The sequence below is a fragment of the Ambystoma mexicanum genome, chromosome 9 (assembly GCF_040938575.1).
Source record: "Ambystoma mexicanum isolate Mex_15411 chromosome 9, UKY_AmexF1_1, whole genome shotgun sequence".
Lineage (NCBI taxonomy): Eukaryota > Metazoa > Chordata > Amphibia > Caudata > Ambystomatidae > Ambystoma > Ambystoma mexicanum.
In genome coordinates, this window is record NC_090931.1 from 235,847,868 (window position 1) to 235,867,243 (window position 19,376).

Consider the following 19,376-nt stretch of genomic DNA (forward strand, 5'->3'; position numbering starts at 1 on the left):
CAGAGGCCATCCAACCAGGCCAGGGCCCTGGGAGCACAAGGGGTAGTGGGGGTGAGGAGAAGGAGGAGGAGAGCAGCACCAGCAAGGCAGCCAGCCATCCCTAGGGTCAGGCCAACACCCTGGGCCCTGACTGATGGGCAGATGGTGACCCAGTATAGGCTGGGCAGGGCAACCATCACCCAGTTACTGGACACAATCCAGGCTGACATCGGCAGCCGTATAGCTATCAGCACTGCAGTGCCCCCGCTCGTGAAGCTTGTGTCCATGCTACAATTTCTCGGGACTGGCAGCTACCAACACACCATTGCCATGATGCATGGCATGGCCCAGTCCACCTTCAGTGCCATTCTGGGACAGGAGCTGGATGCACTGCTGATCCATGTGAATGAGCACATTGCATTGCCAGTCACACAAGCACAGGAGAACTAGCTGAAGGGTCAATACCATGCCATTGCCCAAGTTCCGAATGTAATAGCAGTCCTGGAATGCACACATGTAGCACTCGTACCACCCCAGACACATGAGGCAGCCTACAGAAACCGGAAAAATTACCATTCCCTGAATGTGCAGATAACATGTAGCCCTGACCTCACCTTCAGCCGCTGCTGTGCCCGCTACCCAGGATCCACCCACGACTCCATGGTCCTGCGCAAGAGTACCCTGCCAGCGTACATGGAAATGCACCGAGGCCAAAACACACTGATGCTGGGTGAGTACACATGTAGTCCGTAATGAATGTTGAATTACATCTGATGGGGCTGGTTATACACAGTGAAATCCCTGCATAGCACTAGCACTGCAACATACCCATTCATGTACCTTGCACAAGAACCCTTCGACATGTCCAACACAGCAGAACACACCCAGTCTGGATGGCAAAGACATGTGGCAGCACAGTTACATATGGAAGCCCTACTACCACAAAGCCTCCTATGTGTGTTGCAGTATAGCTTCCCACCCTGACACAGCACAGTCATCCCACCCTGGCCACCCGACAGCCATGCCAATGTTACACGAAAGTAGGCACATCGACAAAAGCACTACACAAACCTAGTCTGATTAACGACAATGTACATCCCTGAAAAACTGACCCCTGATTTGCCAATCATATGCCTGGATAACAGTACACAACAGTGCCAACCAGAACATGCAACAGCACCCAAAGGGAATGCCAATGACACATGGGCAAACCACATGTCGCATGCACATGCAGATAGAAGGGTCCCCTCCTCCAGTGACAAGGGACAGAGCACTGTCACATTTAGAAACAGAGGCATTGCAAGTTGTAGGTACTCCATCAAATCAATGCCGTCCCTAGCACAGCACATTCCACAATGCAAGAGACCAAATGACAAGTAGGCCGCATGAAATACATGAGTGTGATGCACATAACAACTCACATATACATAGCTACACAGCTGTATGGCAACCTCACACCATGCATGTCCTGGAAGTCAAAGGGGTGTATGCCAACATTGCAATGAGACAGCATGACCTCTTCAACACGAACTTGATCCTGCTGGCAATGTCACTGATGACTGAGCCGTGTGCACCCACTGAACCTACCTTGTCCTCATACCTGCATTCTCTCCACTGCAGGTGATTCTGGATATCCCCAGTACACATGGCTCATGACCCCTGTGTGCCATCCACACACTGCAGCTGAGCGGGCATACAACAATGCCCATGAACGTACACGCATCTGCGTGGAGAGGGCATTTGAACTGCTGAAGGCACGCTTCCGGTGCTTAGACCGTACGGGAGGGGCATTGATGTATGCACCTGAAAAAGTTGGTAACATTGTACTTACATGTGCCATGCTGCACAACATTTGCTGTTGCAGGAATGTGCCACTGCCCCCCAATGCTCATGTGCAGCCACCAGAGGATGGGAGTGAAGATGATGATGTGCCAGAAGGTGCTGCATGTGCACACAGGAATGGGGTGAGGGAGGGGAGGTTGGCCAGACAGGGCTTGATTGAGAATTATTTTTGATACGGGTGATGGCTACATTCTGCACATGTGACTTAGACATTAAAGAGCACTTGATCACAATCAGAACTGTCCATGCATTGTATGAATTTTAAACGTGATTTATTTGAAGATTGTCAATCCCCCCACCCCCAATGAACACCCAGCACACAATTCCCCCTCCCCCAATGAACACCCAGCACACAATCCCCCCCTGCCCTCAATGAACACCCAGCACACAATCCCCCCTCCCCCCAATGAACACCCAGCACACAATCCCCCCTCCCCCATTGCAGGTAGGTGCATGTTCTCAGGACACCCACAACAATGCCATGTCCGACTATGATGGTCGCGGGCACTTTCCATGTCCTGGCCCCTCTGGTGTGCGGTATCTCAGGTGGCACAATGAACGGCGCCTAGGCGAAGGCTCAAGGGATCCCTCCGTGGGTGTAGTGGAGGTTGATGGGACTGACCCGGTTGCCTGCAGATGCTGACGGAGAAGGTTGTTTGATTCCCTAGTCTGCTCAGCTAGTGCAGATACTGCCTCGCACAACTCCCGTACCCTTTGGCCAAAACCTGTCAGGGCTGAGGTGCATTGCTCCACCACTCTCCGTGTGCGGATGTTGTCTCGGGCAATGTACCTACAGCCATGCCGTATGGACACGCTGATGGCCTTGATGTGCCGGCTTTGCACTTTGGCCATGGATTCAACTTTTGCCTGTTTGGCCTCAATTATGGCCAGATGTCCCATCACAGCTGCTCCCGTGACGAAAGGTATCCCTGGTGTGGCAGGTACCGGCCTGCCAGTTGTGCGCTGTTGGGGGGGGCTGCTTGTGGACATGTTGGCCGCTTGGATGGGGCTGCCGGGCTCTGAGTCCCGGTCTTCAGGGCTGCCATATGATGGTGTGTCTACATCCGGCTCTGGCGTGCGGACACAATGCACACGGACACGTGGGATTTGTGCTCCCTGTATGACTGGCCCTGAGGTCCCCTGTGGTGTGCCCATCCCTTCGGCGTAGCTGCTTCTGAGGGAATGCAATTGTCCTGCCTGAGGCGCAGCTGGAGGTGTCAGTCCCATATCAGGCTCTGACCCACAGGTGACTCCCTCTGCATCGGATGTCTGCATGGTGGCTTGTGGTGAGCTAGGCGCTGACACCCTGCAGCCATGTGGGTGCTGCAGCGGTCTGGTTGGGCTGCGGTGTGGTGATGTGGGATGGGTCCGGCATTGATTCGCTTCCGCATGGCCCCTTTGCGGGGTGGTGGTGCTGGTCGAGGTACGCTGCCTCGGGTGCTGTGATGGAGTGGCCTCCTCACCGTCATCGTCATCCCGTGAAGATCACTGTGTGCCTGTGGGGTACATAGGGTGTGGATTGAGTTCAGAGCAACCTACATGAGTATCAAGCAGTTCATGCCATCAAGTGGGATTGTAGGCAGCAGCAATTATGCATGGCACTTGCATTTTGTTCAATCCCCATGTATTGATTGGTGGAATGTGTGTGTGTGGAGGAACACTGCATGGAAATGTTTGTGTGCCATCATCACATGCGGGATTGGGATGCACCATGGTGAAGGTCCAGGGCGTGTATTCATGCACACTCACATTCAACGTAGCTGTTCCATGGCTGTGGATGTCTGTCCCCTGCACCTTGTATTGATGCACTGCACGTGCAGGGGTGTCTAGGCGGCACTACGGTTCAGTGGTTCAATGGCTCAGTTATGGGTGTCTACAGTGCCTCACACACATTTCATCACATTCATTCACTCAGGGTCTGCATGTGTGGTCCTTTCAGATGCATGCATATGGTGTGGGACTCACCTGCTGTCGGCTCGATGCCAGTGCCTGCCTCCGCTCCACCTATTCCCTCTATGGTGCCCATGTCGATTAGGGCAGTCATCTTATCCTCCCAGGGTGTGAGTTCGGGTGGTGGTGGTGGCCCTCCTCCAGTGCCCCTGCTTGCACTCCTGTGCTGTGAGAGTATGCCGCGGATTCTGACACGCAAGTCATTGAGGCGCTTGCGACAGTCCTCGCCATCCCGGGGCACGCGCCCCACTGCAGACACCCTTTGGCTGATGTTCCGCCAGATCTGTGCACGACGCTGCACACTTGTCTTGCGCTGCTGCAGTTCATCATGGTGGATCTCTGCCTCCTCCACCAGTACAGACAGCTTCTGGTCACTGAATTTAGGTTTCCTGACCCTGTCCAGGGCTGACTTGCCCCTAGTGAGCTCCTGTGACATATTTCACTCTTCCCAGGGGTGGATGGCTTGCAGGGGCTGTGATATCCGACGGATTGTGATTTCCAAGATGGCCACCGCCTTATTTCCCGTTCCGGCGGTGACACGTTTCCCGCTTATGGCGCGCGTTGTTAGCGCAGTATGGCGGTAGTGCATGGTGAATGGATTTACAGGTTCTTGGGCCTCTTTCCCGTCGAGCGCTATTTGCGCTACCGCCATGTCCCTGTGCGCATGCACGCAAACTCGTGATCTGGCGGACTATCCGCCGGGAGCTTGGCGTTAGCGCTAATTACGCTCAACAGGAAAACCGCCTCATTACCGCCCAACTCGTGATGAGGCCCATAGTCTTCTTCCCTCTCATTAGTGAATACCAATTCCCGTAGCCACTCATCTGTATTAGGGGCATGCTTTGAGTTCCAATACCATAGAATACATTTCTTAGCAATTTCACACACAACATTAAAGAACCGTTGTGCCTTATTTGAGATCTTACCAATATCACTCTAAAGGAACTTGAGCAGCCTCAACACTGGTTGAATTTTCAATATTGCACTAACAACCTCTGCAACATTGCCCCACAACGCTAGGATCGGGGGGCACTTCCAGTACATATGGAATGAGTCAGCCTGTACCTCACCACACTTCACGCATTCACCACTCGCACTGGGATCGATCTTTGCCAATTCGGCCGGGGTGTAATGTAAGTGGTTTAACACCTTACATTTTATCAGACGGAGGCCTGCATTCATAGAAATTGCTTTGGTCAATTTACAGCATCTAGACCATTTGTCGTCCTCCAATGTTTCCCCCAAATCTGTATCCCACTTACCTCGCATTGTGTTCCTCTACTTCTAGGATGTATGAATTATGTTGTATAGTCTGGAGATACCGTGCCTGACCCAGTCAGCGGCGACTATCGATGCGATGCACTCATGCGTTTCAGGCTCGAGAGGGAAGGAAGGCTTTATACGCTAGCATTGTAACACCCAAGGGCCCCTCCCCCTCATCAAGAAGTCCTCAAGGGGCATGAAGCGCCCCTCCGGGAACATATCCCCTTTGGTCAGCTGTGCCTGCACACCACAAGATCTCTCAAGATCATTATCGAAAGTGGGAGGGATGCCAGGAAAACCCCACAAACGGACAGCCTTGTGGTATGGTGTCTGAATGTCTAACTTACAAAATATTCTCTACCATGAATTAACCATTGTTCTTGTTGGGTAAAAGTGCAGGAGTCTATGTACCGGTCTCTAAAGATGACCGATCGCAAGTCAATGGGTGACGCCCCATATCTTTCCAAAGGCAGATGTACCGCCAGTGGCCCATCAGAATACCAATGACTGGCAAAATGAGCCTGTGCAGCTAGGTAATAGAGCTCAAAGTCTGGGGCTGCAAGTCCCCCCCCATTTGTATGGCTCAGTCATTTTATCCCAGGAGATTGTGCTGCGCTGTCCCCCCCAGAGAAATGATGTTGCCAGCAATCTGATTCTGGTAAAGAAATGATGCTCCGGCCATTTAGGGATAGTACTAAAATAATGTCATTGTTTCGGGAGCACTACCATTTCCAATAGGGAGATCTGCCCATATAATGTAATCGGGAGAGCCGCCCAAAGCTTTAGGTTAGCTGCCAGAAGTTGTAGGTAAATCTCATGATTATCGGCATATAGAGATTGGTTAGTCCTGGAAACGACGATTCCCAGATACCTAAAATGTAGAGGGACCCAACGAAATCCCAATAGGTCAGATTTGGCCCTATTCATTCTGTAATCTGAATATCGTGTAAAGGTATTGATATCCTCCATGAAAGGGCCGAGATTCTGCTCAGGATCACGAGTATATAGTAGTTCATTGTCCGCATATAGTGAAATCACGTGCGGGGGACCCGCAATCCTAACCCCCCGCCACCGGGCCCATGGGCCTCCCTGATAAATGCTGCAAGCAGTTCAATCGTGAGGGCAAACAGCAGGGGGGAGAGCATAATAGGACAGGGCAGACCTTGTATTGTTGGTACAGACTCTGACAGTCAGACCAGCATATAATAACCACACACAGCGAGAGTAATAAGGGCCAAAACAGAATCGCTGGAGCACCTGAAATAGGTATCACCACGAGACCGAATTGAAAGCTTTTTCCACATCCAGGGATGTCACAACAGTCCGAGCCTGGGGGATAATCTGTGACAGCACACAAAATAGATGCCTCAGGTTCAGAGCTATAGATCTGGTGGGAATGAATCCCGACTGATCCTGGTGCATCAGATATGGCATGTGAGGAAGCAGACGCGTAGCCAAGATATTTTCAAATTCTTTTGCATCTGTATTGATTAAGGACAATTGTCTGTATGAAGCGACGTCATGTGAGACCCCCCAAATTATGTGTGCCCCATCAGTGTGTGAAAGTGTGTCAAAGATCTGGTGATAGAATGCAGGGTCATCTACATTTGGACCACAGGTATTTACAAGGAAATCCTGGCTACTGGCCAAGGTGCCCCACACTATAACACATCTGCCTTATGGATCCACACTGCTCCTGGACACCTGGAATCCCAAAGAGTGATGTATAAGGGTTAGTACACCAGGAGCCTAAGAGGAGTAGTCTGTGTAGAACTGTAAAGAATGCCACCTGCTCGCAAATTTCTCATGGACCCTCCCAAGGGCCTGAGTTTCCTGTAACATAAATATTTTTGCCCAAGCCTGTCGACATAGGCTCGTATTCCTGGCCTTTACTGGATTATTGAGCCACCGAATGTTCCATATCAGAAGCTTCATTGGGAAACCTCCCATTCTCATCCCATAACCCACCATGGGAGGCTGTATCCACCACCACCCTCTCATTGCCCATTAACTGTGCATATGCAACTGACTTCTGTCTGACAGTTGAACATTTTAACTTTTGAACTCTCCACTAGCCCCCCTCCCTCACCATCCACCCTAACTTGACAGTGTACCCCCTATCACACCACCCTCGGATCCTCAGGGAGCACAATGCGAACATCACCTTGACTTAAAGCTTTACAGCGTCCAGCATTGCGTCCATTGTAGCACAGCAGAGCTTGGAACACAGCAATAAAGCAACCAATGACCATTGTAGCATTTTCTTTCAGTCACCCAATAGTGGTTATGCCGCTGAGGATTCTCGATCCTTCTGTCCCGTGCCCGGGACTCGACCCCCCGGGATCAATATAGATCGCTCAATGTACAGCAACGCCTCCTCTGGGGATTCAAAAAAATGTGCCCTCCCACCATGTTGCATGCACAGTTTGGCTGGAAAAATAATGGCATATTGTATTTGCCTGTTAGGTAGCAGGCGCTTGAGAAGATCAAAAATGCCACTGGCGGCTTGGACTCCCAAAGAGAAATCTGGGTAAATGTGTACTCTTGACTAATCAGGCTGGAGAGCTCCCTTCTCCCTCGCCAGCTTCATGATCAAGTTTCGGTCACAATCATTTAACAATCGTGCAATGATTGTGTGTGGTGGCGCCCCGGGTTTAGGAAGCTGTGCCAATGAGCAATGCGCTCTTTCAACCAAGAGCTGCGCTGAGAACTGTGCATCATTAAATAAAGATTTCGACAACCACTCCACAAAAGGCTCCATAGGTCCTTGTACTGATTTCTCGGGAATCCCACAATCCTTACGTTATTCCGGCAGGAACAGGATTCTAAAACATCACATTTCATGCATACTGCCTATAATTCCTTCCTGAATCCTTATAGATACCAGCCGTGCATCCCCACCTTGTCCTCCACATTGCCGACCCGAGTTTCCACCTCTGTTATCCAACCACTTTCCTTGTCTATTTTAGTACTTAGGGAGTTGATGATGGCCCCCCTCTTGCATTGCTGTAATTTAAGGATCCATGGTGGAGCTCCCATGGGGACCCTACTCACCCTCTCCTACTGCTGTCTCGACTGCTGCCGCACCTCTGTGTGGGGTGCTGGTATATGAGTCCATGGGGACTTTCTTTCTCTTCCCGGTGCCACGGGTCATATCTGCAGGGGTCCACAGCAGTGCACCCCAGTCCCTGATGACAAGGGTGTTCACGCACCAGTATCTGAAAAGAGGCTGCCCCAGTCAGAGTCCATATAATGGCACTTCCCTGCCCCCAGCCAGCCAGCAGGAATAGGCCTCCAGTTGTCGCTGAACCCAGGCCAGGACGGAAACAACAGTACCTCCCAGCTGCCCCACACACAGTCCAGTTTATCTAGAGCTCACCAGGTCTGTGACGACAAAATATCCCAGCAGCAGCAGTAATGGCAATATCTTTAGTGTATCTGTGCCGTTACAGCCTGCAGACCCCTCACTAGGATGGGCTACCTTGATAACATCAATCTATTACTTGCGACACAGAAATTCTGCCAACTAGCTATTATTGAGAAATATCTCTCCTCAAGACTAGACCCTTTACCTAATGCTGTTAGAACAACTTCTCACTGGCTCTGACGCAACTTCTTACAAAGTCACTTTTGACACTTCTGCATTAATCGAGTTAGCAGATTCAGTTAACATTATACCTTTAATTGAGCAGGGTCCTGACGTGATCTCTTCTCACCCCGCTATTTCCACGGATGTTTATCCACCTCCCGTGGCCATCCTACAGAACGTGGAAGAAGACGATGCCGGATCAGCCTGAGAAAAATGGCCCCTCATCTTCTGACGCGATGGATCTAAGCACAAATAATTTGCTTATGGAACCACTGTCAATAACGACAGCATTTGGACTTTTAGACCACAACTGCCTGCTCCATATACTTGGGGAAATAGGGGTGCAGTACTTCCTCTCTCAGCGCACATCCAGAGTCTGCTGGGGTTTTTAACTTGTACATCAGGCCATTGTGTGACTTCTTGGACGACCTTAATGTGTTCTTTACAAATTATGCAGATAGTACACAGTCCTTGAGCTCTCTGGAGATTACGAACTTGACTCATCCAGCTTGATTACATTGCGGCGTGGATGAACTCAAATTGAATGTGCCTCAACAACAACAAAACTGAGTTGTTGACATTCGGCCCAGCACATGCAAGTTCTAAACTTGATCCTAGATACCTGTCTTTTTCCATACATGACTGCTGCATTCAGGTCTCTAAGAGAGTTAAGACTCTAGATTCCCGTAGATTCTCTATTAAACTCTAATGCACATGTGAATCAGACTGTGCGAAACTGCTCCTACAACCTCCGACTACTGAAAAACATATGACCCTTCCTCTCTGAGTCCAACTGTGCAGCCGTTGCTCGCGCAAATCTTTTGTCCAGGCTGGACTATGGGAATGGCCTCCTAATCGGCACCCACACCAAAAACATACAGGCAATGCAGGTAATACAAATCAATGCAGTTCGCATTGTCAAGAGAAAATCCAGAAGAGACCATGGGCCTCATTCCGAGTAGGGCAGTAAGGGTTAACGGTCACTGGTAACGAGACCAGTGCCGTTAAACCCTTACCGCTCTACTACGAGTTCCCTTTGCGGGTCCTTCCTTAACGCCTGCTTTTAGCAGGTGTTAAGGACGGGACCCGCAAAGGGACTCTGGGGTCAATAACGATACCGTAACTTACGGTACCGTTATTGCCGCCTTCCCCCATCCCATTGAGCCCTATGGGGTCTCAAATGGGAATGGGGAATGGCCCTGGTGAAAGGGGAATTACAGGTCCCTCCGACCTCGGAATGGACCGGTAATTACTCCATTCACCAGGCCGGAGTTTGGACGAGTTCGGAGGCAGCCATGCCGCAAATAGCAGCGTGGTTACCTCCAAACTCGGAATGAGGCCCCATATCTCGTATTGTCGACGGGACCACCACTGGCTCACTATCATTGCCCGACTACAATACAAGAAAGCAACTCTTGTCCATAAAACCTTATATGGTAACCTTCCACCCTACATTAAAAATGGTGTGTCTACTTAAGAACCCCTAAGGAGTTTACATTCATTTACACTCGCTTTGGTCAGAAATCCCAATTTCAAACGTGCAAATAGCATGGGAAGATCATTCCCTGTTCAGGCTGCGAACATTTCGAACTCCCTTCCATCAGATCTAAGGCTACTTTTAAAGATTTACAAAAATTCCATCAACACCTGAAAACCTTGTTATTTCACTTAGATCAGCGGTATTCAAACTGTGGGGCGCGACCCCCCAGGGGTCCGCGGGTGTATCCCTAGGGGGCCCTGAGAGCTCAGCATGAAATATAAAAAAAATATATAGAAAATAGGTCGGGCTGAAGCATGAAACTGTCTCAGGCAACAATGAAAAAGTGGCCTGCAGTTGTAAATGGATATTCATTCCTTTAGTCACAGTAAGCTACCGGCACCGTTGCTACCGTACCGCCATAGTAAGAGTTGTGCTCGCGGGTGCCTGACAGCCCACCGGGTCTGACCTGGCAGGCCGTGCGGCACCCGCGAGCACAGCTCGTCGGATGCACCGGCACCGTTATTAACGGTGCTGGTGCATCCGAGCTCCCCATTCCCATTGAGCCCTGTGGGGCTCAAATGGAAATGGGATCTACCAGTACCGGCACCCGCGAAAGGGCAATTATCGGTCTGCCTAACTCGGCATGACCCGGTAATTGCCCATTCGGGGGTGCCGGACCCGGATGCAACTCCGGCAGCAGCTGTGCCGGTTTTACCGGCACAGCTTCTGCCAGGGTTGTAATGAGGCCCACTGTTTCAATAGTACCCAAGGGGGGGCTTTGTGTTAAAATGTAAGTAAATTGTGATATATTCAGCAACAATGGTCAAAATTACTAACTGCATAGTTAAGTAACTCATCAAACTGATCCACATTGGCCAAAATGGTGGCCCATTTTGACTGGCCCACACTAGCATTTTACATTTTTGGTACAGGCATTGCCCTATAGGCCAGTCCGAGCCTGGCGGCTCATCCATAATGGCGAGGGGGCACCCACCCAGTGGCCCCTCACCCAATATGGAGGAGCTAAGGAGCCAGTCCAGTGAAATAGTGAGCACTCCCTCAGCTGCTTTTTCCAGCTGATGGAGTGCTCCTGGGCTGGCTGAACTGTCAAAGGGAAACACTGTTTCCCTTTGACAGTTCAGTTTAGATCCCCAGCCGCACATGCTCACGGAGCCATGCAAGTGCTGGGGCGTTTTGCTTCGCCAGCATTGCATAGCTCATTGGAAATGCTGGCTGGGGCACTGCATGTCTGTATGCTCCTGCGCCTCCTCACACATACGGACAGAGCAGCCTGGAGCAGGGTGTTTCAGCACCCACACGCAGGCCAATGCAGAATATACGTTTATGTTCATTGTTTTTATTTAAACATGTGTATGGATGCGTGTATGCTTATGTTATGAGTGAGTGAATGGTGATGGATGCTCGTGTGAATGATAGAGTGATTGCTGTATGAATGTCCAGCGCCTTGCATACACACATAATCATGTTGATTGTGTTGGGCCCAGGGGACAGGGAGGGTATCTTTTTACTGGACATCTATTATAGATGTCCAGTAAAAAATGTCATGCCTGCCCCATGTGCCCCCCAGCACCAATTGCAAACTGTTTGGCTATTTACCAATTTTTTTTATTAAAAGTATGCTCTACAAATCAACATTTTAACCCATTATTTAAAAATAATTCACAGTGGGAAACCCCCCTGAACCCCTGTTTATTGGTTCGGGCTCCCCCACTATGCTCGGTCGCTATGGCATTTTTGGGGGAAATAGTTATGCCCCTCCACTTAAAAAATCACCAGCCGCCACTGGCCCTCAGACTGTGATGGGAACAGTATAGGGGCAACCCAGGGACTATGGTGGGAGCACAATGGGCAGGAACCATGGGATAGTGGTGGGAGCAGGGTGAGGAGAGCCCAGGGTGTGTTATGGGGTGGGGAGATCTCAGGGACTGGATAGGAGTGGGATGAAGGAGCCCAGCGACTGTGATGGGAGCAGGTGACGGCCCGCAATATATACTGCCCATTTGGCATTTCTGGGGGGTCCCGAGTTGCCCAAATGTTGCTCAGGGGGGCCCCGGCCAAAAACGTTTGAAGACCACTGACTTAGATCCTTCACTGTCCTTTGTTAGGTCCCAGCCTGTGCCTTTCACTTGTCTCATTTTTTTTTTTTTTTTAAATTTCTTTATTGGTTTTTCAGCACATATGAAACAGTGGTTAGACAATGCAATATGTATGAATCAGGAACAACATGTCTTAACATACCCAACCTTCCCGCCCCTCCCCCCTCCCTCCGAGACCACAGTGAAGTCCTCAGATTTCCTTAGGCACGAGCCGGGTCGGGACTGTCAGTGCTGTTCGAGGCGCCGTCATGCGTCACTGGGTGGAGTAGTGGCACCGTTAGCGCTACCCATCGGAGTAGATCTGCGCTGGAGTCCAGCCTTTGTACCTGAATCGCCGTTTCCCAAGCCGCAGTCTCAGCGGCTAACCATCTCTTGAGGTCGTCCCACCAAAGGGCTTCGCTCGGCCCCCCTGCGCTCTTCCAACCCATGGCTATGCGCCTTTTTGCTGTTATGTATATCAAGTCAGTGAGTCTATTTAGGGGCTTATTCTTGCTGTTTCGCTTGTAACTCCCCAATATGCAGGCTGCTGGCTCCTGGATCTCCACCTCAATCTCAGCTGTCGCCACTTTTTCTTTCACTCGGGCCCAGAACCTCTGGACTATCGGGCAGCTCCAAAACATGTGGGTCATACCCGCCCTTGGCTCGTGACATTTGGGACATGTCTGGATCGTGGCTCCTTTGAACTTAGATATGGCGTCGGGCGTGAGGTAGGCTCTATTGGTGATGTACAGCTGAATAAGTTGGAGGCAAGCATTTCTGGAGACTTTTTTATGGTAATGGGTTATTTTCTCCCATGCTTTGTCCTCAAATTCGAGGCCCATTTCACTCTCCCATCTACTTTTGCATTTCAGTGCGTCCTTTGTCGTGCTCTGCAGTAGGGCTTCATACATTCTGGAGGTTTCATGACCTCCTTCGGCAGTATCCAGCAATGATTCGATGGCTTCATTCTCCATGAGTTGGTTGGCGGCCTCTAGCCATCTCTCCTTCAGGGCCTTCATTACTGCTCTGTGGAGCAAGAACTGGCCCGTGGGCAGGCCCGTGGACTCGCTGAGGTCAGTAAACGTCATGAGCTCTTGTTCATGGATGAGGTCTCCGAGTACCGCCACCCCATAGGGTTCCCACTGAGTGCGCGTGTCTGTATATCCCCATGAGGGTTTCACCATGACGGTCGCAATGGGGATCTGCGGGGAATATGGGTCTGTCACCCCCTCTGCCTTGCAGGCTCGCTTCCAGAGCTGAGTTCCAAGTTTGATTAGGTAAGGGTGATGTTGAAGAGCCCCCTTCTCGACCCAAAGTAGGTCTCGGAGTAGCAGTCGCGGCAGGGCCGGTTGGAGGAGTCGGGTGTCAGTGGTGGCTTCATCCGCCATCCAGTGCGTTACGTGCCTCAGTTGACTAGCCAGGTAATACAGTTCGAAATTGGGGACTTTCAATCCCCCCCCTTCTCATAGGGTCTTTGGAGAATGTCCAGCGCCACCCTGTGCCTACCCCCCCGCCACAGGAATCCCCTACAGAGCTTGTTCAGGTCTCTGAAAAAAGCGGGGGGGATGTTGAAGGGGACGTTAGTGAAGCAGTGTAGTAGGCGTGGGAGCGCTACCATTTTGAGGAGTCCCGCCCGCCCAGCCACAGAGAGAGGGAGCTTCCCCCAAAATTCCATGGATTTTGCAAGTGCGTCCTTTGCCCTAACCATGTTAAGGATGTGTTCGGTACTCGGGTTGCGGTGTATGGTAACACCCACGTATCTAAAGGATGTTACTTGCCACTGGAGGTCTAGTGGGGGCAGGGATCCGTACTCCCCGCTATACAGTGCAGCAAGGGGGTAGAGGCAGGACTTATCCCTATTTATCTGTATGCCTGTGTGTGTGTGGAAGCAATCTAATGTCTCCAGAATGTAGGGCAGACGGAGCTCGGGATCATGCAGGTAGAGTAGCATGTCGTCTGCATACATGGAGATGAGATGTGACACCCCGTCTAGTTCAATGCCTCTGTCACCATATTCCTGACGGAGATATGCGGCCACCGGCTCTGCAGCTATGATATAGAGCATGGGGGATAAGGGGCATCCCTGCCGTGTGCCTCTATGGAGGGACCATTTGTCAGAATAAGTCTTGTTGGTGCGCACCCTGGCGGTGGGATTAGTGTAAATCAATTTAGTCCATTTAAGGAAGGCGGGTCCGATCCCCATCCTGACCATGGTGGCATACAACCACTCCCATCTAACCGAGTCGAAGGCCTTGGTGGCGTCAAGTGACACTACGGCGTATTTCTGGGATTTCCTCTCGGTACTATATATGATGTGGTGTAACCTACGTAAGTTTTTTGCTGTCAACATTTAACATAGAAAGTGGTCTATACGACCCGCAATCTGTCCCATCTTTACCAGGCTTCAGTATGGGAATTATTATTGCTTCACTCATGGAGTTCGGGAGGGAGCCTCGCTCGAAAGCCTCGTTATATACTTGTGCAAGCAGGCGGGCGAGGGTCTCCTCGTATGTCTTATAAAATTCCCCAGGGTGGCCATCCGTGCCCGGCGCCTTTCCGGAGGGTAGTGATCTGATTATTGCCTTCACATCATCAGGGGTAATCGGTTCGTCTAGGGCTTCAGCCCGTTGCGGGTCTAGCCTGGGTAACTTAATGCAATCTAGGGCGTCTTCGATCCCGGTGTCGGATGAGGGAGGGGTCTGGGAATAAAGGTCACGGTAGAACTCAGAAAAAACCTTATTAATCTCTGCTTGTGTGTGCGCGGTGGTGCCATCGGGTTTGCGTATGTGGCAAATGGGGGTGCTAGGGGTCTCCCTTTTGTACAGCCAAGCTAAGAGTTTGCCAGGTTTATCTCCCAGGGCGTGTGACCTTTCTATATGTTTGGCATAATTTAATTTCCCCAGTGTCTCCCAGTGGGACAGACAGGCTTGTCGCAGTTTGATTATTTCCTGTAGACACTCGGGAGTCATGTCTACCTTGTTCTCCAGCTCCCCCAGCTTCTTTTCTGCGTCTACCAGGGAGTTCACAATGGATCTCTGAGCCCCTCCCCCCGCTGCTAGCATGTCCCCTCTCATGACCACTTTATATGCCTCCCATGCGGTGCTAATACAATCTACACTGTCTAGATTGTTTTGCCAGTATTCGTCTGTGCTGTCTTGTATGTGATCCCGGAAGGCAGCATCCAGCAGGGCCTCGGCCCGCAGTCTCCACGTGGGAACCGGGGGTCTGGGCGGGAATACCTCCCACGTGACTATCAAGGGGGAATGGTCTGACAGTACTCTAGGTAAATACTGTGCTTCACAAAAGGTGGCTTGCTGCTCCTGACTGACCAGCATGTAGTCCAGCCTGGTGTGGACTTTGTGCGGTGGGGAGAAGAAGGAGTATTCTCGTCGCTCCGGGTCTAGTTCCCTCCACAGATCACAGAGTGATAGTTGGGTCATTAGTTTGGACAATATCTTGGCTGGGGGGATGGGCGGGAGTGTTTGGCATCGGACCTGTCTTTAAGTGGGTCAAGGGTGCAGTTGTGGTCACCGCCCCAAATCACAACACAGTTTACATATGGGCCTAGTCTGGAATATAGGGAGTAGAAGAAGGGGGTGGCGTCGTGATTAGGTGCATAAGTGCTTACCAGGCACAGGTCTCTCCCCTCCACCATACCCTGCACAAGTGCCATCCTACCCTCGTCATCCGTCTTGGTGCTCGTTATCCTGAAGGGGACGGTCGGGTCGATCCATATCAGGACCCCTCTTGCGTATGAGGAATAGGTGGATCCGATCATGGTCCCTCGCCATGTTTTGGCTAGCGCCTTCAGTTTCTCCTCCATTAGGTGTGTCTCTTGGAGCATAGCAATTCCGACCTTGCAGCGTCGCAGATATGTGTGAATCCGGCGTTGTTTCACATAACTGTTCATGCCTCTGACGTTCCACGTCATTATTTTTATTGTTTCAGCCATAAGCGTAATTGTGCCCAATGTTCCCCCACTGTCTCAATCGGGGTCCTGTTAGTGGTGCGTCTGTAGTGAGGTCATCCCGAGGTCTCGGTATTTCTTGTTCAAAAGTCCCAACGTGGGTGTAACTTCCCTGTATTTCCCTCCCCCCTGATAAACTTCCCCAACATAGAACTGGTCCAACGGAGCGATCCTCGTCATGACTGTCCCGTTTCCGCTCCTTGAGACCAAGCATGGTCTTCGGGTGCCCTACGGGCGGGTAAATGTACCCTGATGAAGAAAAAAAACTCCTGGGGGTTGAGGGAGCTGTTGCTTCGGTGTTCCGCGTAGTAAGATCAATTCAGCTGCTCATAGGGCTCGATTTATTGTTGCTGTGCACTTGGGGTAAGAACCGTTCCTCTGCAGTCGTGGAGGGTGGTTCAATGCGGCTTACGTCTTTTATCTTCAATGTCCGGTAATTGCTGCTCGTCCATCCAGTCTCGAGCCAGTGCCGGGGTGTCAAACAGGTGGGTTCTATTTTTATATATCACCTTTAGCCTAGAGGGGTACAAAAGCATGTATTTCACTTCGGCAGCTTTCAATCTGGCCTTGGTATGTATGAACTGAGCTCTGTCCATCTGTACTTGAAAGGTATAATCAGGGTAGATCGCAATCTTGGCTGAGTTCCTCAGGATCTGACCCCCTGAGCGCGAGAATGCTAGAATGATCTCGCGGTCTCTATAGTTTAGTACTTTTGCTATCATAGACCTAGGTGGGCCGCCTGGTGGAGGTTTCTTAGCGAGTGATCTATGTGCCCTTTCGATGGAGAAACCCTGTGATAGCTTCTCTGCTCCAATCTCCTGCAGCAGGAGGTTCTCTATGTAGTTGGTGGGGTCTGGGCCCTCGATGCCCTCCTGTACGCCAAGCAGTTGGATGTTATTCCGGCGAGCCCTCCCTTCGGCCTCCTCTGCCCTGTCCTCCAGGTTCTTGACCCTCTGCCACAGGCCATCCACGTCGTGCAGGAGCTGGGTTTTCGCTTCAGTGTTTTCCCGTACCTGGGTCTCAAGTGCCTCGGTCCTGCCCGCTAGGGAGCGGACGCCCTGGCGTAGGAGGCCCAGATCTATGGCCACAGCATCGATTTTGTTCACCATTGTTGCCTGGAATAATGTGATGGCCTCCAGGAGTTGGGTGTTGCTGGGTTCAGTTGGCGCTACAGTGGGGCCTGTTTCCTTACTAGCCGTTACCGTGTCTGGACACCCGGGGTCGGGGGGTTCATTGGCTGTATAAGCGTCCAGGGTGGTCTGTCGCTGCTTGGACCTAGCTCCCCTTCCCGTTGATCTATCCAGGCCAGACATTCCTGCGGTTCTGTGAACTTCAGGCGCCGGGACGGGTTCCACGACAAAAGCTCCAGGTCTCAATATGTGAAGGCGTTTGGTGCGCCCCTGCTCCCGGCTCCCGGATGGGGCGGTGTGTGGTCCAGCACCGTGGGGGGACAGACGCCAGCTCCCCCAGTCTCCCCGGGGCGCTTTCAATCCGCCTCAATGCTAGCGCCATCTGAGATATAGGTGTATTGCGCGGGGAGGGGTGCGGGGTTTGGCCCGGCTGGGCAGCACTCCGCTGCGTGTGGTGGGGCTCCTTCTCTAGTGTCCGGCGTTGAGGGTATCTTAGAAGGGGCTGGTATATGGCTGGTTTATGGCGCGCGGGGAGGGCCCCCGTTCCGCTCACCTCAGGTGGATGGAGTTTCTGTTCCAGTCGATCCCCTCTCTTCCAGGCAGCGATTGCGGTCTCATACGGGTCCCCAGGCAGACCACTCCCAGTCTCCGGCCGGCCCGCGTGCCTCCGCTTCCCTCCTCGGGCCGCCGGGCGGGCCGCCGGGCGTCAGGGCCACGCAGGCCGCAGCGGCGCCGATGGCGGGTCGAGTCCAAGAGCGGGGTAGGGCAGCCGGCGTCCGCACCCAGACTGGTCTCCCTCTCTCTTCCCTCACCTCAGCAGGCGGGTCCGGTCTGGTCCCCGATCTCGCCGGTCTCCGCCGCGGGGCCAGCGGGCGCCTCCAGCCGCTCTGGTCGATGACGCAGGCCCGGCAGGGCGGGCGGCGCCGATGGATCCCCCGGCGGGACGAGTCCAGGAGTGGGGCAGGGCAACCGGCGTCCGGTCTGGTCCCTGATCTTCGCCGGTCTCCGCTGGGGGGCCGACGGCGCGCCCCAGCGGCCCAGGCAGCGCCCCCGCTGCACCTGCTTCCAGCGGGGCTGGTCTCGAGCCCGGCAGGACTCCTCCCGACCGCTCTCCGATACTCCTCCTCTCCGAAGTGCAGTGAAGGTCCGCCGCTTCCGCGGATCGCTGGGCCAGCGCAGGACTCCCCAGGCTCAGCAGGAGGAGGCCGCCATCTTGGCCTCGAGTTACGCGGGTTTTCGCCAGCCGCGTTTAGGTCTTTAGGGCTGCAACCCTCGTGTGTGGGGAGCTCCGGGACCTCTCCCAGGCTTCAGCAGCTCGCGTGATGTTTCAGCGGGTTCGGATGAAGCTTCGGTGTCCCATAGAGCGGCTTATCATTACCCTTCGAGCGGAGCTCACCGAAGACGCCCCCCCTCTTGTCTCATTTATTACTGTTGCACCTTCTGTTTTTGTTAAGGCACCCCGATGCCCGTTGGCTTTCGGCATCCCATAAATGGATAAGTAAATAAATAAATAAATAAATACATACGTACATAAAATACAGTTTCCCAGCAGTGTCAGTAAAGGTAGAGCATGCACTCAGCTCCTGTGATGCTCTGGCTTTCTGCTGTTGTAGGGGAGATGATAAGCCCCAGCTGGAGCTGCAGCAGCCACAGTTACCACACACCTCCGGTGGGACAGCACCACAGGCGGCCCCACCGGGCCACAGTAAAGTAAACGATTGTACGGGCCAGCACAGGCCAACAGCGCCGATATTCCCGCAATGGCCCGCAGAGGCCAGCAACGCCCGCTTTTCCTGTAATGTGGCGCGCTGCGATGCGGCAGGCAGGATAATGCAGCGGTCGTGGTGCCTGCTGGGCCTACAGACCCAAGCTACTCCTCACTGATGAAGCCCAACAAGGCCGAAACATGTTTGGGGATGCTTGTGGTCTCGTGCAGAAAGGATGTGACCTAGCAGTTCGGGCTGGACTGCCCCTTTTGGGGTGGGACCAAGCCTGATTTGCATATGGTCTTTCCCCATCTGTAATGGCTTGGCAGGCAAAGAACGATGGTCTGGAGGGTGCCCAGAGCAATGCCAGTGGT